Here is a 21,834-nt window from a genome sequence, read left to right as displayed (position 1 = left end):
GAACGAGACTCAAGGGACAAAGTGGCGATCCAGGAGACACCCCAAAGAGAGGTAAATGGGGCATCTAGTGAGTGAGTCATTTCCATTATCATTTTATCCAAGGCCCTGACAGTGTGCACAGTGGGAACTCTGCCCCTACACCGGCTTGGGCACAGTACCCGGGCCACGTGGCTCCCAGCAGCCCTTGCTCGCCCCCTGCTGGTCATGTGATTTAATTATTAGCTCAGGTAAAGGAGTGCCCGGTGGAGGGGCTGGGCGGCGGATTACGACTGTTTCTACTAACTGCATTTTGCAGGCCCAGGACTCAACCCGGCCTGGTCTTCTAGCTTCTAGGCCTTCAAGGAACCCAAATTTCTCCCTGACCGGTGGTGCAGCGACTAAGGTATGATCTTTTAGCAGGGCCTTAGGGAGAGGAAAACCAGAATGGTGAAATGGGGCAGAGTCCCGGGCCTACATGGTTACAGGTAGGCCGCCGAGCCAGCTCCCAGGCCGCGGGCCCCAGCGTGTCTGGTTTTCTCACCCGAGACACTAAAAAAGGCACAAAGAGCCAGCAGGCCACCCTGCACCCCGCACCTTGCCTCTGCCTTGTGACTGTGCTTAATATAGGTCAAATGAAAACAGCTCCCAAAATAGACCTTCTCTGAGAAGCAGCTGCAGTTGTGAAATGCTCCACAGAAAGGGAAAAGGTGTGGGTGACAGGAGCCTAGTTCTCAGGTGTTACGTAACCCGGGCTTGACAATCAGGGCCAGATATCTGCAAAGAATACGCCAGTGTGCCCCTGCCCTTCCCCCTCTGTCCCCCCACCCAGACCCAGGAATCAGCCCAACCACACATCAGCAAACTGGGAAGGAAGGAGCTGGGTCCGTTCTGGGTGGCAAGGTCACCCCTCAAAGCCTCCCTCTGGGGAGCTGGTCATGCATACCTAAGTGATCACATGACTCCCACCAGAGCTGGCTGGGAGCCCCGGAAGTGGTCAGGTGACTCTCTGGAAGGGCTGATGCCTGGGGTGGGTTTCCTCTGACCCAAGTGGTGGGGCGTAGGGGTGGAGAGGGCTGCGGTGGGCTGAGGTGGCTGAGGGAGGTGCTGCAGGAGCTGCTATGGTGTGTTTGGGGCTAGAGGAGGCCTGGGGAGGAGGGTACCTCTGTGCTGTCCCTCCTCCTGCAGACACTGCCTCTTCCCACTTGTCCCCCATGAGGGTCCTGTGGCCTCCCCACTATGGCGTCTGCAGGGAGGGGGATTTCCATAAGGAAGGAGAGTGGCCTCCCTCCCTACTCATTTCTCCAGGCACTTAGCAGTCCCTTCATCAGGTCTGCCCAGGGAGCGCCAGGCCCTGAGCTGGGCACTGCAGATGCCGCTGGGAATGAGACCCACTGCCTGCCCTCCAGGGTCACGTGGTTCGGAAAGGGGGAGAGTGAAGTAAGCAGGGAGTTAGAGGTCAGGGTGACGAAGGCCCTGAGAGGCAGCACTGGTGGGGTGGAAGCCCCTGGCAGGGGCACTGTCTCGGGGGCAGGTGGAGAATCTAGACGCCTTTCCTGAAGAAGTGACTTCTGAGAACAGACAGGAAGGTCGAAGAGAGCCAGCCAGGTTATGGGAAGGGAGTGAGAGCTGTAGAGGTTCCAGACAGAGAAAACATTGCCTGTGCAAAGGCCCAGGGGCCAGGTGGAGGGCATGGCTCCTTGGGAAACCACAACTGTCACAGAATGGCTGTGTGACAGAAAGACAGGATGAGGGTGAGCTGGGAAGGTTAAACAGAAGCCACGTGGGGAGGGGCCTCGCAAGGAAGTGTGGACTTCATCCCAACCATCCCGACAGACTGCAGGACTGCCGGACCAGGGGGTTCTCAAAGCACGGTCAGCAGGGAGCAGAGTAGAAGAGCACATTGTCGGATCCGACCCCAGATCTGCTGACTCAGAGACACTGGGGGAGGCCGTCTAGCTAGCTGTGTCTTCACAAGCCCCTCCAAGTGACTCTGAGGCATGCTAACATATGAGATCCACTGCGCAAAAGGCTTTTATGCTGGGGAAGCGCATGAGCAGCTTAGAAAGCTCTCTTTGGTTTCGGGGCAGAGATGGTTTGGAGGTGGGCGATGCTGCAAGCTGAGCAGGAAGAGTGTGTAGCAGCACCCAGCACCCTGGGGAGGACCCATGGTGGTGTCAGTGGGGAAGGAGCAAGTACCAGATGCGAGAAACGTTTGCAGGGCCTAGAGATGACTTTGGTGGGCTCTGGGCACTTTTGACTTTGTGGGCTACTTCCTCCATTAAAAAAATATAAAAAATTATGTGTGATAACTGCATTGCTATAAAGATAAATATACTCCAGGCTGGACTATGTTAATTTTTTTCTTCTGATTTTAAAAGAAATGAAAACTTTTTTTGTGGGCCCTTCAATGTATCATGAACCCTTAGGGCTGTGCCTAGTGGATGAGTCGCCTCCAAACATCCAGGCTACTGGCTCAACAGGACGTGGCCCGTGACTGAATGGGGCAGGAAGGAGGGAGGGCGTCATGGCTGACGGCCAGCATATGGGCTCCGGGTCCTGGGTGGAGACTGAGAATACAGAGAAGGTGCAGATTCACAGAAGGAGACGAGACCATTTATTCTGTGGTGCCCAAGGAGCATCCAAGTGGAGATGTCCAGGAGGCAGCTGGATAACGGGGTTCGCAGCTCAGATACAGATGTGCAAGTCGTTGCCATAAGAGCGGGTAGCTGAAGCAAGGGAAGAGCTGAGGTCATCCTGGTCGGAAGTAAGAAGATGAGAATCCAATGGATGAAACCTGAGGGACAATGACATTTAAAGGATGGAATAGCCAGGGAGGTGGAAGGAAAACTCCAAAAGTGTAGGTGAGTATTTTGAGAGGGGGGAACAGTCAGCAGTGTCAAATTCTGCAGAGGAGCCCAGGACATGGGCAGTGGAATGTGTCCTTTGGCTTCAGTCACTGATGAACAAGGTGGTGTAGGCCTGGCCCCTTCAGAGCGGGTGGGGTGTAGAAGTCCATCTGTACGAGAAGAGGGGGCCGTGAGTGTGGGTTGCTCTTCCAAGAGGTTTGGCTGCGAAGGAAAGGAGAGGGATGGGTGGTGGTTGGTGGGGTCGTCGGGGTGAGAGGCGTGTCTTACATCGGTTCCGGGGAAACAGATGCTGAGATGGACGTTTGCAGGCAGGGAGCTTCTTGGGGCACGTTCCAGTGTCAAGGAGGCGTGCAGGGCCATGGGAGGAGCCGGGCTGTGATGTGGTGATAAGGAAGGTCTCAGCAGAGCCCCCGGGAGCTGTGGAGCTAGAATGGCCCTTCAAAGTTGTCCCAGGATCAGGGCAAGGGGAGCTGGGCCTTCACACCCATGTGTTCATCGTGATGTTTTGACACCTGGGGGCTTGTGGGTTCTGGAGAGACTGCCCGTCCCAGGACCAGCTAATTCCTAGACACAGCAAATGACCGCCCTGTGAGCGCACCTCTCACACCTCCCACGTCCAAAGCAGCCAATCCAAAGCCCATACCCTCCAGTTACCTGCTTTATTGGGCATGGGCATATGTCCACCTGCCCTAATCACCCCAAGGTCCGATACCAGGCAATGAAGGACAGGACCTACACCCCAGAGCCCTCTGAGTTTATTTAATCTACCCAATGCTAAGCTACCTACCTTGCTTTGCCTTGTATTTCCAGTGGAAACCACAATAAAGGCTCTCGTCCAGGTTCCTCCTCCCGACCAGCCCTGGTACTTCCCGGTGTGGCCCTGCATGGTGCGTCGCACCTCCTGTTTGTAGGAACCCGTGGGTATAAAACCTTCTTCCTCCATGGCAGTCATTTCTGTGTCTGTGTGTTTTACCATACCTAATAAAATAATGAAATAATAAAACTTATTTATTAAAATAAATCCCAGGTACCCTTAAAATACCCTAGCACCAACCAGTCCTTGGACGTGGCCTGCCCTGCACAGTGAGTGTCACCTTGGGCAAAGCAGCGCCCTTTGAGAATTCCCTAAGGGGGACTGAGCCGTGAGCTGCCCGCAGCCAATGCTCCTGGCAGCGGGGAGGATGAATGCCCCAGTGCAGAGCGGGCATCTGGGTGATGCCTCACTGCGTCCACTACAGAAAGGTCTTGAACAATGGAATAAATAGTATATTTAAGTGCTGGTAGGAAGAACCAAGTCAAAAGGGGAGGGATTAAAGATAAAGAAAAGGGAGAGAAAGAAATAATGGGCTGAGCGAAGGTGGGAGGGAGAGGGCTGAGCACAGGAGGACTCGGTCTTGCTATTATGTTGGCAGGGGAAGAATTCAGGGGGTTCTTGTCTCATAGCTGCTATTGTTTTTCTGTAAAATAGGAAGGACTAAGACAGAGATAGGGAAGTTTATTGAGAATGGGGAAGGCTTGTCATTATTACTGTGTACAACGGGAGAGTAAGAAGACACTAGAAAATTATAAATCAAACTGGACATCATTGAGGATCCAGTTAAACGTGGAGACTGTCACATTTTAGCAGCAACCATCTCTGGAGTTGTATGTTTTCTCCTGCAGAGCTCAACAGCCCTGGTACAGGGACAGACAGGGCTAGAAGTTGGATTTCTTCCGGGCTAGGGTTCCCTCGGGCACTTCTTAAAGGAAGACATCTGGGCAAAGGTGGAAGACAGTGCTAAGCTGCTAGTTGAAATGATGGAGTGAGGAGTCGAGGCGGGAAGGAAGGAAGTAAGGAGAGGAGAACACAGAGCACAGGACTGTTGGATTTGATGAGGTCGAGGCAGGGCTGTGGTGGGGAAAAGCGAATGAACGAGAAGGCTGGAGGGGTGGGGCTGAGAAGGGGTGTGAGATTTCACAGTGCGGCATTGGAGCGGTTCTGGGAGATGGTCCGGGTTAGGCTGTGCCCTGGGGAGCAGATGGCAAAGATGGAAGGTCCATAAGGCTCTTAGTAGGTGAGTTAGTCAAAGAACCAAGAAGCCATGGTGTTGGGGAGCTCAGACCAGTTGGATGCTGAGTCCATCTAGGATGTTAAGACCTGAATGAGAAGACAGTGAGTCAGGTTCAAGGGCATCAGGGAATGAAGAGGTGTGACCAAGAGGCCAACAGATGGCAGTAACAAGGAGACAGAGAGGGCAGCGTGTCCTGAGGCTGGAAGAGGAACCTTAGACGTCAGTTGCCATGATGGTGCCTCCAGGAAAGTGACCTTCCCAACTCCACAGCCGTGTGTTGTACTTTGCGTATTTAAGTCATGTGGTTGTCTACCTCGTATCACAGCTGTTACCAAATAGTATAAGTTCTGAAAGGTTAGAATTGTGTTTCTTCCTTAAAAGGAATTTTGGAGCAAAAGGAGCTTGAGAAACCGTAATATAATTTGACACACTTGAATAGAACCTGAAAATAAATATACATATGTGGGCTGGGGACATCAGCTCCCGTGAAGGACACTGTGGCCCTGTGGGAAGATTCTTATCTTTTCTCCCTCTTCTCTGCATTTTGTACCTATCGACTCTCCCTCCTCTCAATCTATTTATTTAATATCTTCTGATTTATGATAACAAGACACGGTGATTTTAGAACCTTTTGAAAGAAAGAAAAGAATTAAGAGGCAAACAAAAAAACAACCGCTGATCCCCAAAAATAACCCACTCATAGCTTCACCACCCAAAAGCAACCCCTGTAAATATTGTGACTTTTTTGTTCCATCCAGGCTTTTTATTTCATCTTCTTAAAGCTATAACCTGTATATGTATGGGGGTGGATTTTATTTAAATTTAAACAACAGAAATTTATTTCACAGTTCTGGAGGCTGGAAGTCCAAGATCAAGTTGTTGGCAGGTTTGATTTCTCCTGAGGTCTCTCTTCTTGGCTTGCAGACGGCTACGTCTTCATTCTGTCCTCCCGTGGTCTTTCTTCTGTGCACCCATCCCTGGTATCTCCTAATTTTTTGGAATTCTTATTTTATTTTTTAATGATATTTAGTCTATGAAATTTAACAAATACATAAAAACAAACACTATATAAAAATCAACCATATTATAATATTACAACCCATGTATACCACTATATAATGTTCATATAAGAAATGAGCATCACATTATAGATATTGTTTACATTGTTTAACTTTGTATCATTCCACCAGATGTCTTCTGTGTACCCTACACTCTACCTTCTCTGCCCTGCTGTTTGCCCCGGAAGGCCTACTGTGTATCTAGTGTCAATTTGCATTCTTTGTGTGTTAGTGAGATGGAACATTGTTTGAGTCATATTTTTATTTCTTCTTTTGTGGATTGCTTGTTCATGATCTTTAACCATTTTTCTAGTGGAAAGCTACTTTTTTCTTATTGGTTTATAATGGCTGTCTTAATATATTATTAATCTTCTGTCACCTATTTTTAATATTATTTCCCAGTTTGTTGCTTGACTTTTATACAGTTTTTGGCATTCAATAATTTCAGATTTTTGTCTCTTAAAAGATATCCGTTTTTCATTTTTGGTGTCTTTGCTTTTATTCTTAGAAAGGTCTTTTCCTCTCCAATAGCATATAAATATTTTATATAATTTTTCTCATTCTTTTATAGTTTTATATTTCATGTTTAACTCTTTGAGCTACCTTGGATTTATTTTTTTCTGGATACTCAATTGTCCTAGCATCTTTCCTTCCTTAATTTAATCACATTTTTATCATATATTAAATATTTACTCATTCTTGGGTTTGTTCCTAGACTTTCAGTTCTGTTTCATTGAGCGGTTTATTCTTGTGACAGACCATAATGTTTTATTTTTATTTATTTATTTTTTGTTTTGTTTTGTTTTGTTTTTTGAGATAGAGTCTTGCTCTGTTGCCCAGGCTAGAGTGCCGTGGCGTCAGCCTAGCTCACAGCAACCTCAAACTCCTGGGCTCAGGCAATTCTACTGCCTCAGCCTCCCGAGTAGCTGGGACTACAGGCAGATGCCACCGTGACCGGCTAATTTTTTCTATTTTTAGTTGTTTGGCTAATTTCTTTCTATTTATAGTAGAGACAGGGTCTCGGTCTTGCTCAGACTGGGGCATCCAGGCTTTGTCTGTCCAATAAGGCACAACCTGCTTCGGAACTCAAAGCTAAGCAGTGACTGTTTCTTCCACCCTGGACCTGCCGTATCCTTACAGCCATGAATGCCTTCGAGAACAGTGGGCTGTGGGCAACCAGGAGAAAGTGGGAGTTATTTTAATGAAAAATACATCTGTTACTGTGAAATAAAATATCCTATTTTTTAAATCATTTTCTCATAAAATTATCTGGGTCTAGTGCATGTCCAGAAGGTAATTCTTGGATAACATTTCCCATCTTTCCATTGCTATTGGTCTCCTTGTGTTTTCTTTTTCTTTTTCTTTTTTTCTTTCTTTTCTTTTTCTGTAAATTTGAATACCTTATATATTCTGAGAAGCTATCAGATGGATCAGTTTTTTCAAATTTATTAGCATAATGTTATACATGTTATTTATCATTTTAAAAATACCTTTTTAGCTATGATTATATGCCTTTCCTTTCATCGTTGGTCATTTCTGTCTTTCACTTGCACTCGTCAGGGTTCAGCTGCAGAAAAAGAGTCCCTAAAACTGGTGTAAGCAGAAAGAAAATCACATTAGTGAAATAAATAACTTACAGAATTCTTGGGAAGACTGAAGCCATAGACCCAAAGTTGAGCTCTCAAAGACAACTTCCAAGGCCACGTGAGGACACGTCCCTGCTATGTCCTTACTCTGTGTTCCCTTCTCCCCTCCCCACCCACCTTTTAGCACTTTGTAAGAACCACTTCAATGATGTCTCACAAACCCCTATGAGGAAGCACAAAAACAAAGACCACTGAGTTGTTAAAATATTAGGTTATTAAGTATGGAATGTCCGATTTCTTTAAGTACTCAGTTTGAAAGTTGATTGATATCTCTGACATTTCACTTTGACATTTCTTGGGTTTTTTTTTGTTTGTTTGTTTTTTGCTTGTTTGTTTTATCGTGAAGGCACATCCTTATTCTTTTGAATGCACACTTTGGCTTGTGATTATCTTTCAATTTTTTTTAAGAGCAATTTTTGTGAAAACATGGATAAGTAAAAAATTCATGTTATTTCTGAATATGAGTTCCATCCTGGAACCAATGCAGCACAGACAGCTTGAAATATCAGCGAAGTGTTTGGGAAGGATGTGACTAATGAATGTATAGTACGTTGATGGTTTGAGAAATTCCATTCTAGTGATTTTAACCTTGAAAATGAACCATGTGGGTGACCTGAGACCACGGTGGATAATGATGAGCTGAAAGCTGTAGTGGAAGTGAATCCATCTCAACCTACATGTGAATTAACAGCAAGGTTTGATGTTGTATTCCAATGATGTTGGACCATTTGGAACAAAATGGGCAAGGTAAAGAAGCTGGATAGATGGGTTCCACATGAATTAAATGAGCATCAGAAGAGAAATCGTCTGTAAGCTTGCCTTTCTTTGCTGTCACAACATAAAGGAGAACCATTTCTACACTGTATTGTTATGTGTGATGACAAATAGATTTTTTTTGACAATTGCAAGCATTTGGCACAATGGTTGGATAAAGATGAGGTGCCGAAACACAGTCCAAAACCGAATATTCATCCAAAAAAGCTAACGATGTCTGTTTGGTGGTCCAGCGCTGGTATTATCCACTACAGCTTCATGAAACCTGTGTAATCAATTACAGCAGATGTCTGCTGCAACCATTGAACAAAATGATGAGGATGCTTGCGATTAAGCAGCCGAAATTGGTCCATAGAGACAGGCCAATCCTCTTGCAAGATCACATGTTGCAAAAAACAACACTGCTCAAACTACTGAAGCTGGACTTAGAAACTCTCTGTCATCCACCGTATTCACCAGACCTTGCACCAGCTGACTACCACTTCTTCCAGGCTTTGGACCACTTCATGCAAGGAAAAATATTCAATTCTCCACAAGCTGTGGAAAACACCTTTCGCGATTTCATCACCACTCGCTCTCCAGGCTTCTTTGCTGCTGGCACAAACAAGCTACTGTTAAGATGGCAAAAGTGTGCTGATAGTTCAGGCGCAAACTTTGATTGATTGTACTGCTTCTTGTTTGAGATACAATGAACTAAACTTTTGACTCGAAATCGGATATTTCATATTTAATGACCTAATAAAAACTTTACACAAATTAAATTTAGCAGAGTTTAACTGAGCAAAGGACAATTCACAAACCGGCAGTACCAGAAGAGGTTCAGAGAGTGCTGTTCCACAGTGTGGGCAGGCAGCATCTACAGACAGAAAATGGAAGTGAAGTACCGAAATAGCTCGATTGGCTGCGCTGGGCATTTGCCTCACTTGAACATGGTCTGATTGGTTGGCCGCCTGCGATCGACTGCAGCTTGGCTGCTGTGATTGGCTGAATGAAACCCAGCTATTTGTTACAAGAATGTAGTCCTATGTGAGGCTTTCAGTTAGTTTACAGGCTAGTATGGAAGCATCCTCAGGCCAAATTGGTTTAATTTAACAGAGTCCGTGGTCTCCATGGTCACAAGCAGGGCAAAAAGCAGGGGATCAGGGTTAGAAATCACTTTTCAGGTGCGAGATAACCACAGGTCAAAGCAGAGCTGGGATGGGCCACGAGATTTTGGTGGTCATGGTAGGCAAGTACCTAAAACACAAACAGCTTAGAGACAGCCAGGAGCTAATTAATAACAAGAACCAGATTTCAGACTGAATCTGGTCCTGAGATAGAATTATTTCTTGCTGGGAGAGTCCTTAATTTAATTCAGCCCTGCAAAGATGAAAAATGGGAGCCCAGAGTGCAACTGGATGGGCCTGTGGCTGGGTGGGGCTGGAGGGGGAATTTGCTATGGCAGCTACAGACAAGGCCGAGACCCAGGAGGCCCGGGTTGGTGGGTCTGAAACCTCCCCTAAGGGTTTCAAGGAGAGTGAACAATGGATTTCCAAACCTGGCAGCCTGGCAGGGTCCCAATCACCTTCGTATAAGTCCTTGAGGACTGCTGGTCTGGCTTGGACCCTTGGACTTTCCAGGCTACACACATTTATCATACATACTGGCCCCACTTGCTGCTGGACAGAGTGGCCACTGGGTTTGTGTGACATTGGCCTGCCCCACTCCGGGTCCCATTCAGATATGCATGCAGAGTCTCGGAGCACACTCCAGACATGTGGCCTCTCGAGTAACAAATTTCATATGTGTCTTTCCTGTAGTAGAGAATCAAGCTTTCTTGGCTTCACTTTTTTTTGTTTTTTGTTTTTTTTTTTTTTCAGAGATGGGGTCTCGTTAGGTTGCCCAGGCTCCTGGGCTCAAGTGATCCTCCCATCTTGTCTTGACTTTTAAACTAAGTTCCTTCAAGCTTCAAGCTCTCCTTTACCCCACCCTGTGCCCCAGTTTACCAGCATTTAAGGAAACAAACAAGTTCATGTTTACCCTATCATACCCAGCCCCGGCTTACCCAGGTTGCAGAAGACTAACTTCTTTAGCCTATCTTCATATTTAAAGTTCTTTCTAGCTCTTTGTCATCCAGGCTCCATCCTTTGGAGCATCCTCAGGTCTTTGATGAGGGGTAGGCACCTGCATGACGCCCACGGTGGGGACAGTGTGGCTTCTTTGTGCCTGTGGGCAGTGGACAGAAGGAAAGGGCAGTGAGTGTACTTTCTCAGCTGGGTAGCCAGGCAGGGCCGGCTATCAGAGGTCATCAGTCTTACGAAGCCCAATGCAGGGATGTGTTTCAAAAACAAACCACGGCAAAACTTCAGCAGAAGCAGGATATTTGCATAATCTCAGAGTATTTCTTCCCAAATATTAATAATTACAGAGAGAAAAAATAGTGAGTTTACAGTAGGAAATCCTGGAAGACATCACCTTAACCAAGCGATCAAGGGGAACATCTCCAAGAATTCATGTGGCTGTCATATGCCTCCAATCTAATGCACTGAGAAGGTGCATCACCGTGGTGGTTCCTTCCCCAATAATGCATACCCTCAATCGAATCATGAGAAAGAATTCTCCAAAGTGGCTGGCCAGTGCTCTTCAACAGTGTCAAGGTCATGAAAGACAAGGGAAGACTGAGGAGCTCTTACAGGCTGGGTCTAACTGAGGACATGAGATGATGAATACAACGTGGATCCCAATTGGATCCTAGAACAGAAAAGGGCATTAGTGGAAAAATTTGTGAAATACGAATGAATTCTGTGGTTTCATTGATAGTATAGTACCAAGGCTAATTTCCTAGTTTTGGTAATTGTGTGGTTATGCAAGATGTTAGTTATCACATCTTGCATAGCATACAGGCTATATAGGAAATTCTCTGTACTACAACTTTTGTAACTTCTCTGTAAATATGAAATTAACTCAAAAAAAACCCTCACAGTCCTCTGAGGTGGGGAGAGTCAGGAGCATGGTGGGGGAGAGCAGAGGCCCAGAGTCAGCTTCAAACACAGCTGCAGGCCTTGGCCGAGGTCCTCACACTCTCTTGTGCCCTTTTCCTCAACTGAAAATGGGGACAGTCGCTCTGTACCTGGTGAGCTATTGTGAGGATAAAAAGGAGTAACGTGGGTCGAGAACATAAAAGTACAGGTGCAACAGAGCTAAGTTAATATCAGTTCACTTGGTGAGTTCTTGACTATATCACCAGCAGAATTATTTTTAAAAATATACCCTAATATAGAAAACGGACCCAGGCTCTAACCAGTCAGCTTTCCCTCCCCCTACCTTGCATTCCCAACAGTTCCTAAATCACCTTCATAGAGCAAGAGTTGAAAAATCACTGCTCCAAATCCATCCTTTTCCAGAAGTGGAAGAATCCCTTCTGCAATGTCCCTGGCGGGCCTCAGGGGTCCTCAGGTGGCCTCCCAGGGGACTGGTCATCCCATCAGTGGTGGCTGACCTTATCCTAGGTGGAAACCTGCCCCTGGGTAGCTTGATCTTTCTCCCATCCAGAGCTGCAGGGGACAAGGCTTCCCCCAAACCTCCCACCCGCGCCCACCTTGTGTGGCCTTGGGAAATAATTACTGCATATAAAAGAAAGACAGTCCAAGTGAGCTCCCGAAAGATCCATCCTGATCTTAGCAGGTGCCTTCCTAACAAAGCTCCCTCCCCAGGTAAGCACCGCAGGCAAGGCCAGGGAGAAGAGGAAGGCCACCCTTGTCTTTCCTCTGAGGTCTCAAACGACTTTCCCGGTGAAGAGTAAGAACCTGGCCTCATCCCAGGCCTGATCATTATTCCTTGGCTGGTGTCAGAATACTCTGATACACCGGCCAGGCCCCTGGTGGCTCCCTCACACACTTGCGGTGGCTGCCGTCACTCCACCAGGCGGTGTCACCGCAATCAGTCCTCACACCAGACACTGCCCTGAAGGGGCTGGTGCAGGGACTCACTGCAGAGCCAGGGGCTGTGTGAAGGGAAGCAGGTGACTCTAATAAGACTCTGCAGCTATATCTAATCAGATGTCAGAGTTTGGGGCTCTGCCGGGCCCTGAAAGATTTGATGCAAGAGTTGTAGTCCCCCTCAAGGCGAAAAGGATGAGCTCAGAGTAAACAGCCTCCAAGACCCATTGTAAAACATTTCCCTCTTTGTGAAGTCGCCTCAATTCCCTTCTCACCAATTTCCCACTGTTCGGTTCCCTCCTGTATTACAGCTCTTATCACAGGCTGTCTTGTTTGGCTGCTGGGTAAGTAAAGGCTGCCTTCCCGTGGAACTGGAGGCAGACACTGTGTTGTATTTGTGTTGGTGTCCCCAGGGCTTAGCACACTGATTTGCCTATGACTGGGCCCAGTGGATGTTTAAATGCAATTGGCAGCTACTCTACTCACCTTTCCCAGAAGGGGCCAGCTAATGTCCATTCCAGACCCAGTTGAGACCACTTTTGTTTCTCTAACTGCAAACCGATGCAGTGGCAAGGAGCCTTGCTGCCACAGAGGTCCACAGCACTTGGCCTGGAGAGGACCCCCGGGAAAACCTATAAAATGATTGCATGAATGAATGGATGGATGAGACAGGGGAGACGTGTCAAAGAGGGGGTACCGAGCCCGGGAAATGCAAGTGGGTAGTAAGAACACACGCTTTGGATTCAGACAGATCCGGGTTGGGATCCGGCTCTTCTGTTCACTAGCTGTGTGACCTCGGATAAAGTTTTCAACCACACCAAGCTTCAGCTGTCAAGTGGGGACAAGAGTCCCCACATCATGGGGCTGCGGGAAGACGGAATGGGGAAGAGCTGGTTGCATGTGCCCACACGCTGCCTGGCACACGCTGAGTGCTCAGTAAATGGAAGCTGCGGTTGGCATCCGAATGCCCTAGAGGCACAAAGGCATCCAAGTGGAGCAGAGCACCTGGCGGCAGAGAGCAAGGGTGGAAAGGACTTGTCTATCCCCCGCCTTTCCTCTCCGCAGAGAGCCTCGGGAAACTTGCATACGAACTGCTGCGGCCTCTTGCAACATCTGTTTGCCCTGCGGCTTGCTCTGGAGGCTCTCCAGGAAAGTGACAAGGCCTTGATTTAGCACAGCAAGATGACGGGGGCTGACACCGGCTAGCTGAGCAGATCTCCTGGCAGCCCCAAGGACCCCCTCGTGGCAGGATTGTCCAGAACTATCACCCCTGGCACCCCATGAGCTGCCGTCTTGCTGTTTCAATGGAATGTGTCATTTTTTTGTTGTTGTTGCTGTTGTTCTCATCAGATGTAGAATTTTTCCTGGTTTAAGGGGGGAAAGACAGAATCAAACATACTATGTGTTCAGCACTGTGCTCACCCTTCACCTTCCTCATCTGCATGACGACACCGGCCGAGAGAGTAAGAAGCATGACCAATGTCACAGACTAGAAGTGGTAGGTCCATGGTTCAGAACCATAGCATGTGTCCTGCCTCAGGAAGAGGTGCCCTCTGTGCCTGGCTTGCCACTCTAATCTCTCTTCCCATAGTCTCCCCTGGCCGGGAATGTTGGTGCCAGCCTGAAGGATCTCCGCCATGGCCTTGTTAACCTCACAGAAGCCCACGCTGAGAAATGGATTAGTTAGTAGGACTTGCTGGAGAGAAGACAAGTGCATAAGTCAGCTCTTATTTAAGAAAGACTCAACTCCCCCGCCATCCCCCATGCCTTGGTTTCCCCACCAGTAGAACAGTCTCTTACCTTCTGTCCAGCTCTTGGACATGTCATAAGCCTGAGTGACAATGTCATGCTGCCCCTGAGATTCCCTGACTCAGCCCAAGGCCTCCATGCCGTCCCCACCCCATCTCTCTTGGTCCCTGTGCTCAGGGCTCCAGCAATTCCATCCTGCTTCTAGTCCGCCAGCCCCGCACCCTTCTGGCCTTGGTGCCTTTGCCCGTAGGACACTCTTCTGCTGTCCCTCTCTCAAACCCTTCCCAGATGCTTATTCTATAAGATAACCACACCCTCTGTCTCTATTGTACTTGGGATTCTAATTGATAGAGATGACTGAGTGACAGAGAGGCCAAGACCATTGAAAGAAGAATTTATTGGTTATAGTTCCCCAGAGAGGGGAGCACACCACACCACACCATGCCGAACAGAGCCACATGGGGAAGCCCAGAGCCCTTACTGTGATCCCTGTGAGATGGAAGGGGCCAGGCAGGGTGAGCTGCTGAGCTGGTTTGGGATTGGCGAGTTTGCATAATGTTCATGGGCTCTGGACCATAGGGGTGGTCCCTACACTCTGCTCCCTGGCCCTGGGGTGATTTAGGGCAGGGGGAATATTGGCTCAATGTCTGATAAAGGAAGTGCCTGGGAGATGGGCTCTGGATTGGTTGATTTGCATATGGTAGGTGTGATTAGGAGACATGTTGTTTACTATCTCCAGGAATTAGCTAGCCTGGGAGGGACAGGCCCTCCCAGGTCAGTAAGGCCCCCAAGATGTCAAACCATCATAAAATACAGAAGAGAAAACACATGATGAACACACCCTCCTCTTTCCCCCTGGGCTGCTTCTATGATGAAGTTGGCACTGGGCAGATGGTAGTTTCATTGTTGGTTGTTTGGTTTGATGCTTATCTCTCTTGCGCTAAGCTGTGAGTTCATCGAGAGCTCGTTCATCTTTGTACCTTCAGCCCCTGCCAGGTGCCTGCCATTCATCTACATTTAATACAGGGACTCTCTAGCCTCATTGGAGTCACCTGGGAAGCATTTAAAAATACCCACGTTTGGGTCTCACCCTCAGAGATTCTGGTGCAATTCATCTGGGTTGGGGCCAGGCATTGATATTTTTCAGAAACTTCTCAGGTGGTCTGCAGTGCAGAACCACTGGTTTAGTGTATGAATTTCTACTGATTCTGTAACAGAGTAGTCGCCCCTCCTCCCATATATGGAAGCATGAAATTGAGAGTGGGGAATATGTAACAGGAAAAAAACACAAAAATATTTTCTGTCTCCTTAAAACTTTCCCCATTCTTTTTGGGAACTGCAGCCTGGCCTGCATCCCCACCTCGGGCAGGGAGAGTGTCTTATGTTCTTTGTGTTACAGGAGACAGTTCAGCCATCCCAGGCCAGAGCCAACCTCCCAGGTGGGCCCAGGTGGGCGGAGGTCACAGGCTTTTCTTTGGCAGAGATGGCACGATTAGAATCATTAACACAGTAGCCTAAAACTGAGGGCCCTCCCTATAAAAGCTCTGTATTTCTGCTTATGTTCAGGAAAATTTGGATTTTGAGATGAGAGTCTACCATTTTTCCTTCTTTGCTGGCAAAGGAATAAACTTCTCTTTCCTTCTCCCCAACTGCTTGTTCTCATTCTTCTGATGCAGCCCTTGTGGACAAGGGCTGAGCTTTTGGTAACAATTCCTTGATTTTTCTGGAAGGAACTCCCTAGAAGGAAAGCAAGGTTGTGGTTCCAGGTATGGTTATTTAAAACAGCAGGAAGCCCAGGTCCTGAAAACCAGAGACTTGCCCTGGGCTTAGTCACCTGTTTGCTAGAACGTTACCTGTGGAAACCTAAGTCTGAGCCAGCCTGGAAGACTTGGCTTTGAAGAGGAGGGGGCTGTTCTCCATTCTTCTGCAGGCTCCAGGCTGCACTTGTTGGGCAAGGGGAAGGTTCCAAATCCCCCCATCCCTGCAGATTGGGAACTCTGAGGAAGGTTGCCAATCCCGCCTCTCTGCTATCTGTGGCTGCACGCCTTTTGCTTCACATGGTCAAATGCTAGACATCTTTCTCTGGAGTCTGGTCTCAGTGGTTTCTCTCTATACTCCTCTGCAGCTTTCTCTCTTCATCTCTGGTGTCCCTTCTGCCTGCTTCACAGCGTATGTTGAAAGTTAGGAGAAACAGTAAGAAAATTGTCTCTGCAATTTCTACTCTTTTCCTTAGAATCTTTGGAAGGAGGAATGCAGGAAAACCCACCCACCCTTCTTTTCTTATTCTCTTCTTTTCCTATTCTCCTGCTCTATGTATTAGCTCCTCCCTGGAACTTCCCTGGAACTTCCCCAACTGCCTCCCCAACGGCCAACTGCTGCCTCTCCTCCTGCTGCTCCAGGAACCTTCCTGAACACTCCCAAACTCTCGACACCAGCAGACCCTGATCGCCTTAAGGGCCCAAATTGTGGGGCATCCTGGAGAGAACTTTCTCCCCACCTTGTCCAGCCCACAAACCTGCCAAGATTTCTGGCCTTCCAGCAGCCACCACCCAACAGCTCCCACACTGCTCTGGGTAAGTGACAAGGGCTCTTCTCCCCTGGTGGTGTGAGGTAGGGACTTTCCACAAGCCAGAGAGAGAGAGACAGACAGACAGACAGAGAGACAGAGAGTCTCAGAGATAGGAACTTGGCCTAGGAAGTTAATAGAAATTAGTGTTAAGGGTGATATTTCCAATTTCTTTACTCTAACATGATTTGAGGCAATCATTCGAGGCATTATTCATGGCATTTCTAGGTACCTGTCTCTGAGCATCAAACATTTCTCTAACTCTCCCCTGAAAGGACACTTTGACACCTTTCTCCCTGCTGGCGTTCTGGGCTGGCACGAGCATCGCTGATTTCAGGCAGGCCTTACTTGTGAGGGACTTAGCGAGTTCCTTTTCCTTGTGGGGTCCTCACTTCCCCTTCCCCGAAATAGGAAGAAGAGTCCCTATCTCCTCCCGCCCTTAGAAATGTGGGGAGAACCAGAGACTGGATCTATCCCCAGAAGGAGGCGGGGAGGTAAATAAATACACAGCTCTGGTGGGCTCTAAGTTCAATTTTCCCCTCCACAAGAACAGGCAGAGTGTTCAACCTTTCAAGGCTGACATGGCGGCAAACGAATGTGTGAGGCACCATTATTTCATAGCGTCTCAGAGCTTTCCATTCCGTGAGCACAGTGATTCATTAATATTTACAATATAGGACTGAAGAAATAGACTTATTGTTAAGTCAGCAAGCTGGGGCTACCTAAAAGGAGAGTTCATGTCCCTAGAGTGAAGGGGGCCCTCTAGCCAGAGGTGTAGCAGGACCTTTGGGAAAATGGAGCGATGGGGCCGGGGCTGGGGCTGGATTTATCCCACAGATACTCCCCTGACTCCTGGAGTGTGTAACTGCTTGGAAAATACATCTCTGGAGCTCTCTCTGCCCGTGACACCACTGCCACCACCAATTCCTCTATCTTCTGCTTGGTAGAAGGAAGGCAAGCTATTTTCTTTTTTTGAGATAGGGGCTCACTTTGTCACCCCAGCTAGAGTACAGTGGCGTCATCACAGCTCACTGCAACCTCAAGCTCCTGAGCTCAAGGGATCCTCCTGCCTCAGCCTCCCAGAGTGCTAGGATTACAGGAGTGAGCCACTGCGCCCGGCCTGCCAAGCATTTCTTAAAACAACAACAGAGCCAGCACAGATACCTATGACAGAGGGTTCTCCATTCATTCCTCCCAATCCTTTCAGTATTGCTAGCATTCATTCCACTTAACACGAGCTATAATCACTCAGTACATCCTTGTTCTTATCATGTTAAACGATTATTTATTAGGTCAATTAAGAGTAAGAAAAATAAAATATTTTATTTTACTTTCATTTACTTCATCTTTGATGCTCTTCCTTCCTTTCTTTTTTTTTTTTTTTTTTTGAGACCGAGTCTCACTGTGTTGCCCGGGCTAGAGTGCCGTGGCGTCATCATAGCTCACAGCAACCTCAAACTCCTGGGCTCAAGCGATCCTCAGAGCCTCCTGAGTAGCTGGGACTACATGCACATGCCACCATGCCCGGCTAATTTTTTTCTATACATTTTTAGCTGTCTGATTAATTTTTTCAATTTTTAGTAGAGACGGGGTCTCATTCTTGCTCAGGCTGGTCTTGAACTCTTGAGCTCAAGTGATCCTCCCACCTCAGCCTCCCCGAGTCCTAGGAGCCACCGTGCCCGGCCTTCTTTCCCATTCTTTAAATATGAAGGACAATCAAAGGTCAGAACAGTCTGTTAACAGCATATGGTTTTTAAATGTGTGTGCTTATTTATCTATTTACTAAGCATCTGCTATGTTTAAAGCTCTGTAGGGAATGCAGAGATAAATGGGGCCATTACAGGATGAACTATGTGCACAGAAAGCTAGAGCAGAAGTGGCAGAGCCATGGATGGCTATGGAGGGAGCAGCAATGCAGCCGCTGGAGCTCAAGTGAGACCCTTCGTTAACAGAGGGGAAAGCATGGTCTTTAGGAAGTTAGTATCTTCCCACCTCCCTTATTGTCTCTCTTCCTCACTTGGTAACTGAGCACCTGCTATTCCCAGGCACTGTGCTGGGGGCAGACACAGCAATTCATAGGCTGCATAGAGTCCTGCCCCACAAAGGTGACAGTCTAGTGGCAGAGAAGTACAAGTAAATAGGCAAAAATGGCCAGATAGCAATATCCTGGTGGACGTATTACAGATGCTGTCTGTGGATATGAGAGGAAGTCCAAGAAGGTTTTCTGAAGGAGGTGATGTTTAAGTAGCACCTGAAGGGTGGGCGAAAGTTAGCCAGGTGGATCATGGCGTGGGAGAGAAAGGTGCCCCTATGGACAGCATAGCTGTGCAGAGGTGGCTTTGGGAATTCTTTAGTTGACAATTGGCTGAAAGAGTTAGGCATTGTCTAAAAGACCAGGAGTCAGCAGAAAGGAAATGCTTGAGTTAAGATAAGGAAGTCTGTTAATCAGAGGCAAACCACAGGACACATACCCGGACTCAAGTGATTTGCTGTGTATATGGAGGACCTGCAGGTTTGTCTTGATAAGCCTTAGGCCTGTTAATGAGTTCCAGGGGATATGTATAAGAAGGGAGGGGGGCATGATGAGGCATGTCTGACCTCCCTCCTCATGGCTGGCAACTCAGTTTTGGGGTATCCCCTTGGCAAAGAGGGGGTCCATTCAGTCAGCCGGTGCGGGGACGGGAAGTCTTAAGATTTTACTTAAGTTCACACAAGTATGAAGCCAAGTCCGGTGAATCCCCAAGAGAATGACAGGGTTTGAAAACACCGAGAACCACTGCATTCTGCCAGATCTCTCTGTACGAAAACAAGCCGGAGGAGGTTAGATAAATAACCAAGAGGGACCCAGGGCTACGGGCCAACGTGAGTGGGTAGTAGGAATAGTAATGTTTACAGGGACTTAGGAGCTGTTAAGTGAAAATAAGGAGGATCAGAAACAGATGTGGCAAGTTTTTCCTGCATTTCAACAAGCATTTTATTAAGCGCCTATATAGGCCAGGTAGCGTGCTTGGAACGCAGGACACAGACTCGGGGCTGCTTGTCGGGAGATTAGAGGCCGGGGCACTATCACTAAGCAAATAACTACAAAATAATTTATTGCAAATATATAAGAATAAGGAGGAAAGAAGTAAGGTGCTCTGATTGTGTAGAGCAGGAAGCTAATTAAGCCTGGGAAGTCAGTTTCCTGAGGAAAGGACCTTTCGGCCACCCACCCAAGCGGGTGGGGCGTGGGGCCGGGGCCCACGGGGCTGGGGCGGAGCTAACATGTGAGAGGCAAAGACGGCTAGAGAGGCCGGAAGAGCTGGATCTCGCAGGGCATCATGGGTCACGTGAAGGATTCTGGGATCTCCTCCCTAGAGCAAAGGGAATATGGAGGGAGTTCGGAGGGGGGGGGCCCTACGCCAGTAGGGGGCAGTGGACCGGAGTGGTTAAGAGCGCCAACTCTGAAGCCAGGTTGGATTCGAATCCCACACTTACGAGCTGTGTGACCCAAATCAGGTCAGCTTACCCCTCTGTGCCCCGTTCTGTGTAAGATGGGCTGATAATAGTGTCTGTTTCAGAGGACTGGCATGAGGACTCAGTGATAGAAGTGCCTCGCACGTAGAATGCGGAAGGATGGCTGTTGTGGGTGGGCCCAACGACACTCCCCCGCCTCCGGGCATTTTGGCTTCTCTAGTGGCTGCCGCTTGGAAGAGTCTCTTGGCCTTGGGCAACCCTTCTGGAAGCAGCATCCTCTGGCTCTGGCCGCTCTGTGAGCTGCATGACAGGGCCCGTGCTCAAACTATATACCCCAGGGTCCCACATGGGACAGGCACGTGGCAGGTGCTCAATACCTATGGGTGAAATGGATTGCAAATGAGTGAATGAATAAATGAGTGAACATGGATCTGTGGGAGAATGCCTGCACTACCCATAAATTATTGAGCATTTTCTATGTGCCAGGCACCCTACTGAGTGCTTTCTAGTTCATTTCTGGTTCATTTCTAGTTCATTTCACTTCATCCTGACAATGATATTGTGAGGAGGCTACTATTAGACACTTTCCAGCAGGGAAGACTTTGGGAATAAACTCTCTGTGGGGGAGTCCTGGTCGTACTTCAGGGTGCCTAATGACTGAAAAATGTGTTTAATTGGTAGCCCCAAAGGGGGACTTTTTGCTAGAGGTTGGGATCCTGGAGGCAGGAATTGAAGCAGAAAGCAGGCTATGCTGAAAATAGTTTCCTAAAGATCTAGGTGCAGATACTTTATAGCTCTGAGCTCATCTTACTTAGCAAGGCACAGGGGTGACAGGAGTCATTTTACTTGTTTTTGAGGGGGAAAAGTTGTTCATTCTAGGGAGGCACAGTGGCTTCCTCTGCAGAGCCCAGGCAGAGCTCAGAGCACAAGCCAGGAGTCCTGAGTTGCCGGCTGGTGGAGCAGCCTCCCATCTTGCCTCTGAGAGGACCGAGAGCAGAGGCTGGGAAAAGCTGTGGGGAGGCGCCTTTGATCTTCCCTTGCCTGCTCTGGCTCTAATCTGAGTCCCACACACTGGCAGCAGGGCTGTTCCCTGAGGGAATGCAGGCTGCTCTGCGGGCTCCGCCCCTCCCTCCTGGAGCGGTGGAGCAGTGCTGGGGCAGGCTGCCCCCTTCTGAGCCCCCAGCAGCTCCGCAGGACTCCTTCTCCAGAGGCTGTTATTTTGGGAGAGTGCTGAGTTCAGCACAGCTGCAAGGTGCAGCCAGATGTACCCTCCTGTCCTCCGCTGGCCCTTCAGAGCTGGCCTCAGGCCGGGATGCCTCTGCCCCCACCCTTGCTGCAGCCCTCCTACACGGGGTGGCTGTCTCCAGCCACCTCTACCTTGGGACAGGTGTTGGAGGTACTGGGGCCAGGAGAGGCAGAGCCAGTCTGAGGAGCACAGCGCAGCCCAACCCCCAAACCCCACCCCCAGCCCAGAGCCTGAGGTCCCTAGTGTCCTAGGGCTGGCCTTAGAGTTAAGGAGCAAGCTGTCCCTGGCCAGCTGACCACACCCAGTGCAAGTGCAGGGGCAGGACAAGGAGCTGCACTGAAAGGCTTACATAAACACGTCTACTTTGCAGCCTGCTCTCTGCCCTGGCAGCCAGGACAAGAGTGACAACAAAGCCGAGGCCTGCCAGGGGAGAAGCGTCCGCCAGGGTTGCAAATTGAGTCCAGCTTGGAGGAGGCCCAGGTCCTCCCAAGGTACTCGTGTCCGGGTGGCAGATTAGCTGCTGGA

At 48.5% G+C, this 21,834-nt stretch overlaps 1 protein-coding gene across 4 annotated transcripts in view; it reads left to right on the top strand.

Annotated features, from left to right (window-relative positions):
* Positions 1-262: 262 nt before the first annotated feature.
* The window catches only part of PEBP4 (phosphatidylethanolamine-binding protein 4), a 211,989-nt gene continuing 190,417 nt past the window's right edge, over positions 263-21,834 (top strand). Inside the window, exon 1 of one of the 4 annotated variants that reach the window (XM_012662965.1) lies at positions 263-382. The gene's annotated coding sequence lies outside the window, so the exon portion shown is untranslated. Of the gene's footprint in view, positions 383-19,555; positions 19,606-20,007; positions 20,106-21,751; positions 21,801-21,834 lie in introns of those variants that run through there. The other 3 variants (XM_012662968.1, XM_012662966.1, XM_012662967.1) reach the window with 3 other exon arrangements.

Source organism: Propithecus coquereli, unplaced genomic scaffold (genome assembly GCF_000956105.1).
Source record: "Propithecus coquereli isolate 6110/MARCELLA unplaced genomic scaffold, Pcoq_1.0 Scaffold79, whole genome shotgun sequence".
Lineage (NCBI taxonomy): Eukaryota > Metazoa > Chordata > Mammalia > Primates > Indriidae > Propithecus > Propithecus coquereli.
This window is presented reverse-complemented; position numbering and strand designations above follow the sequence as displayed.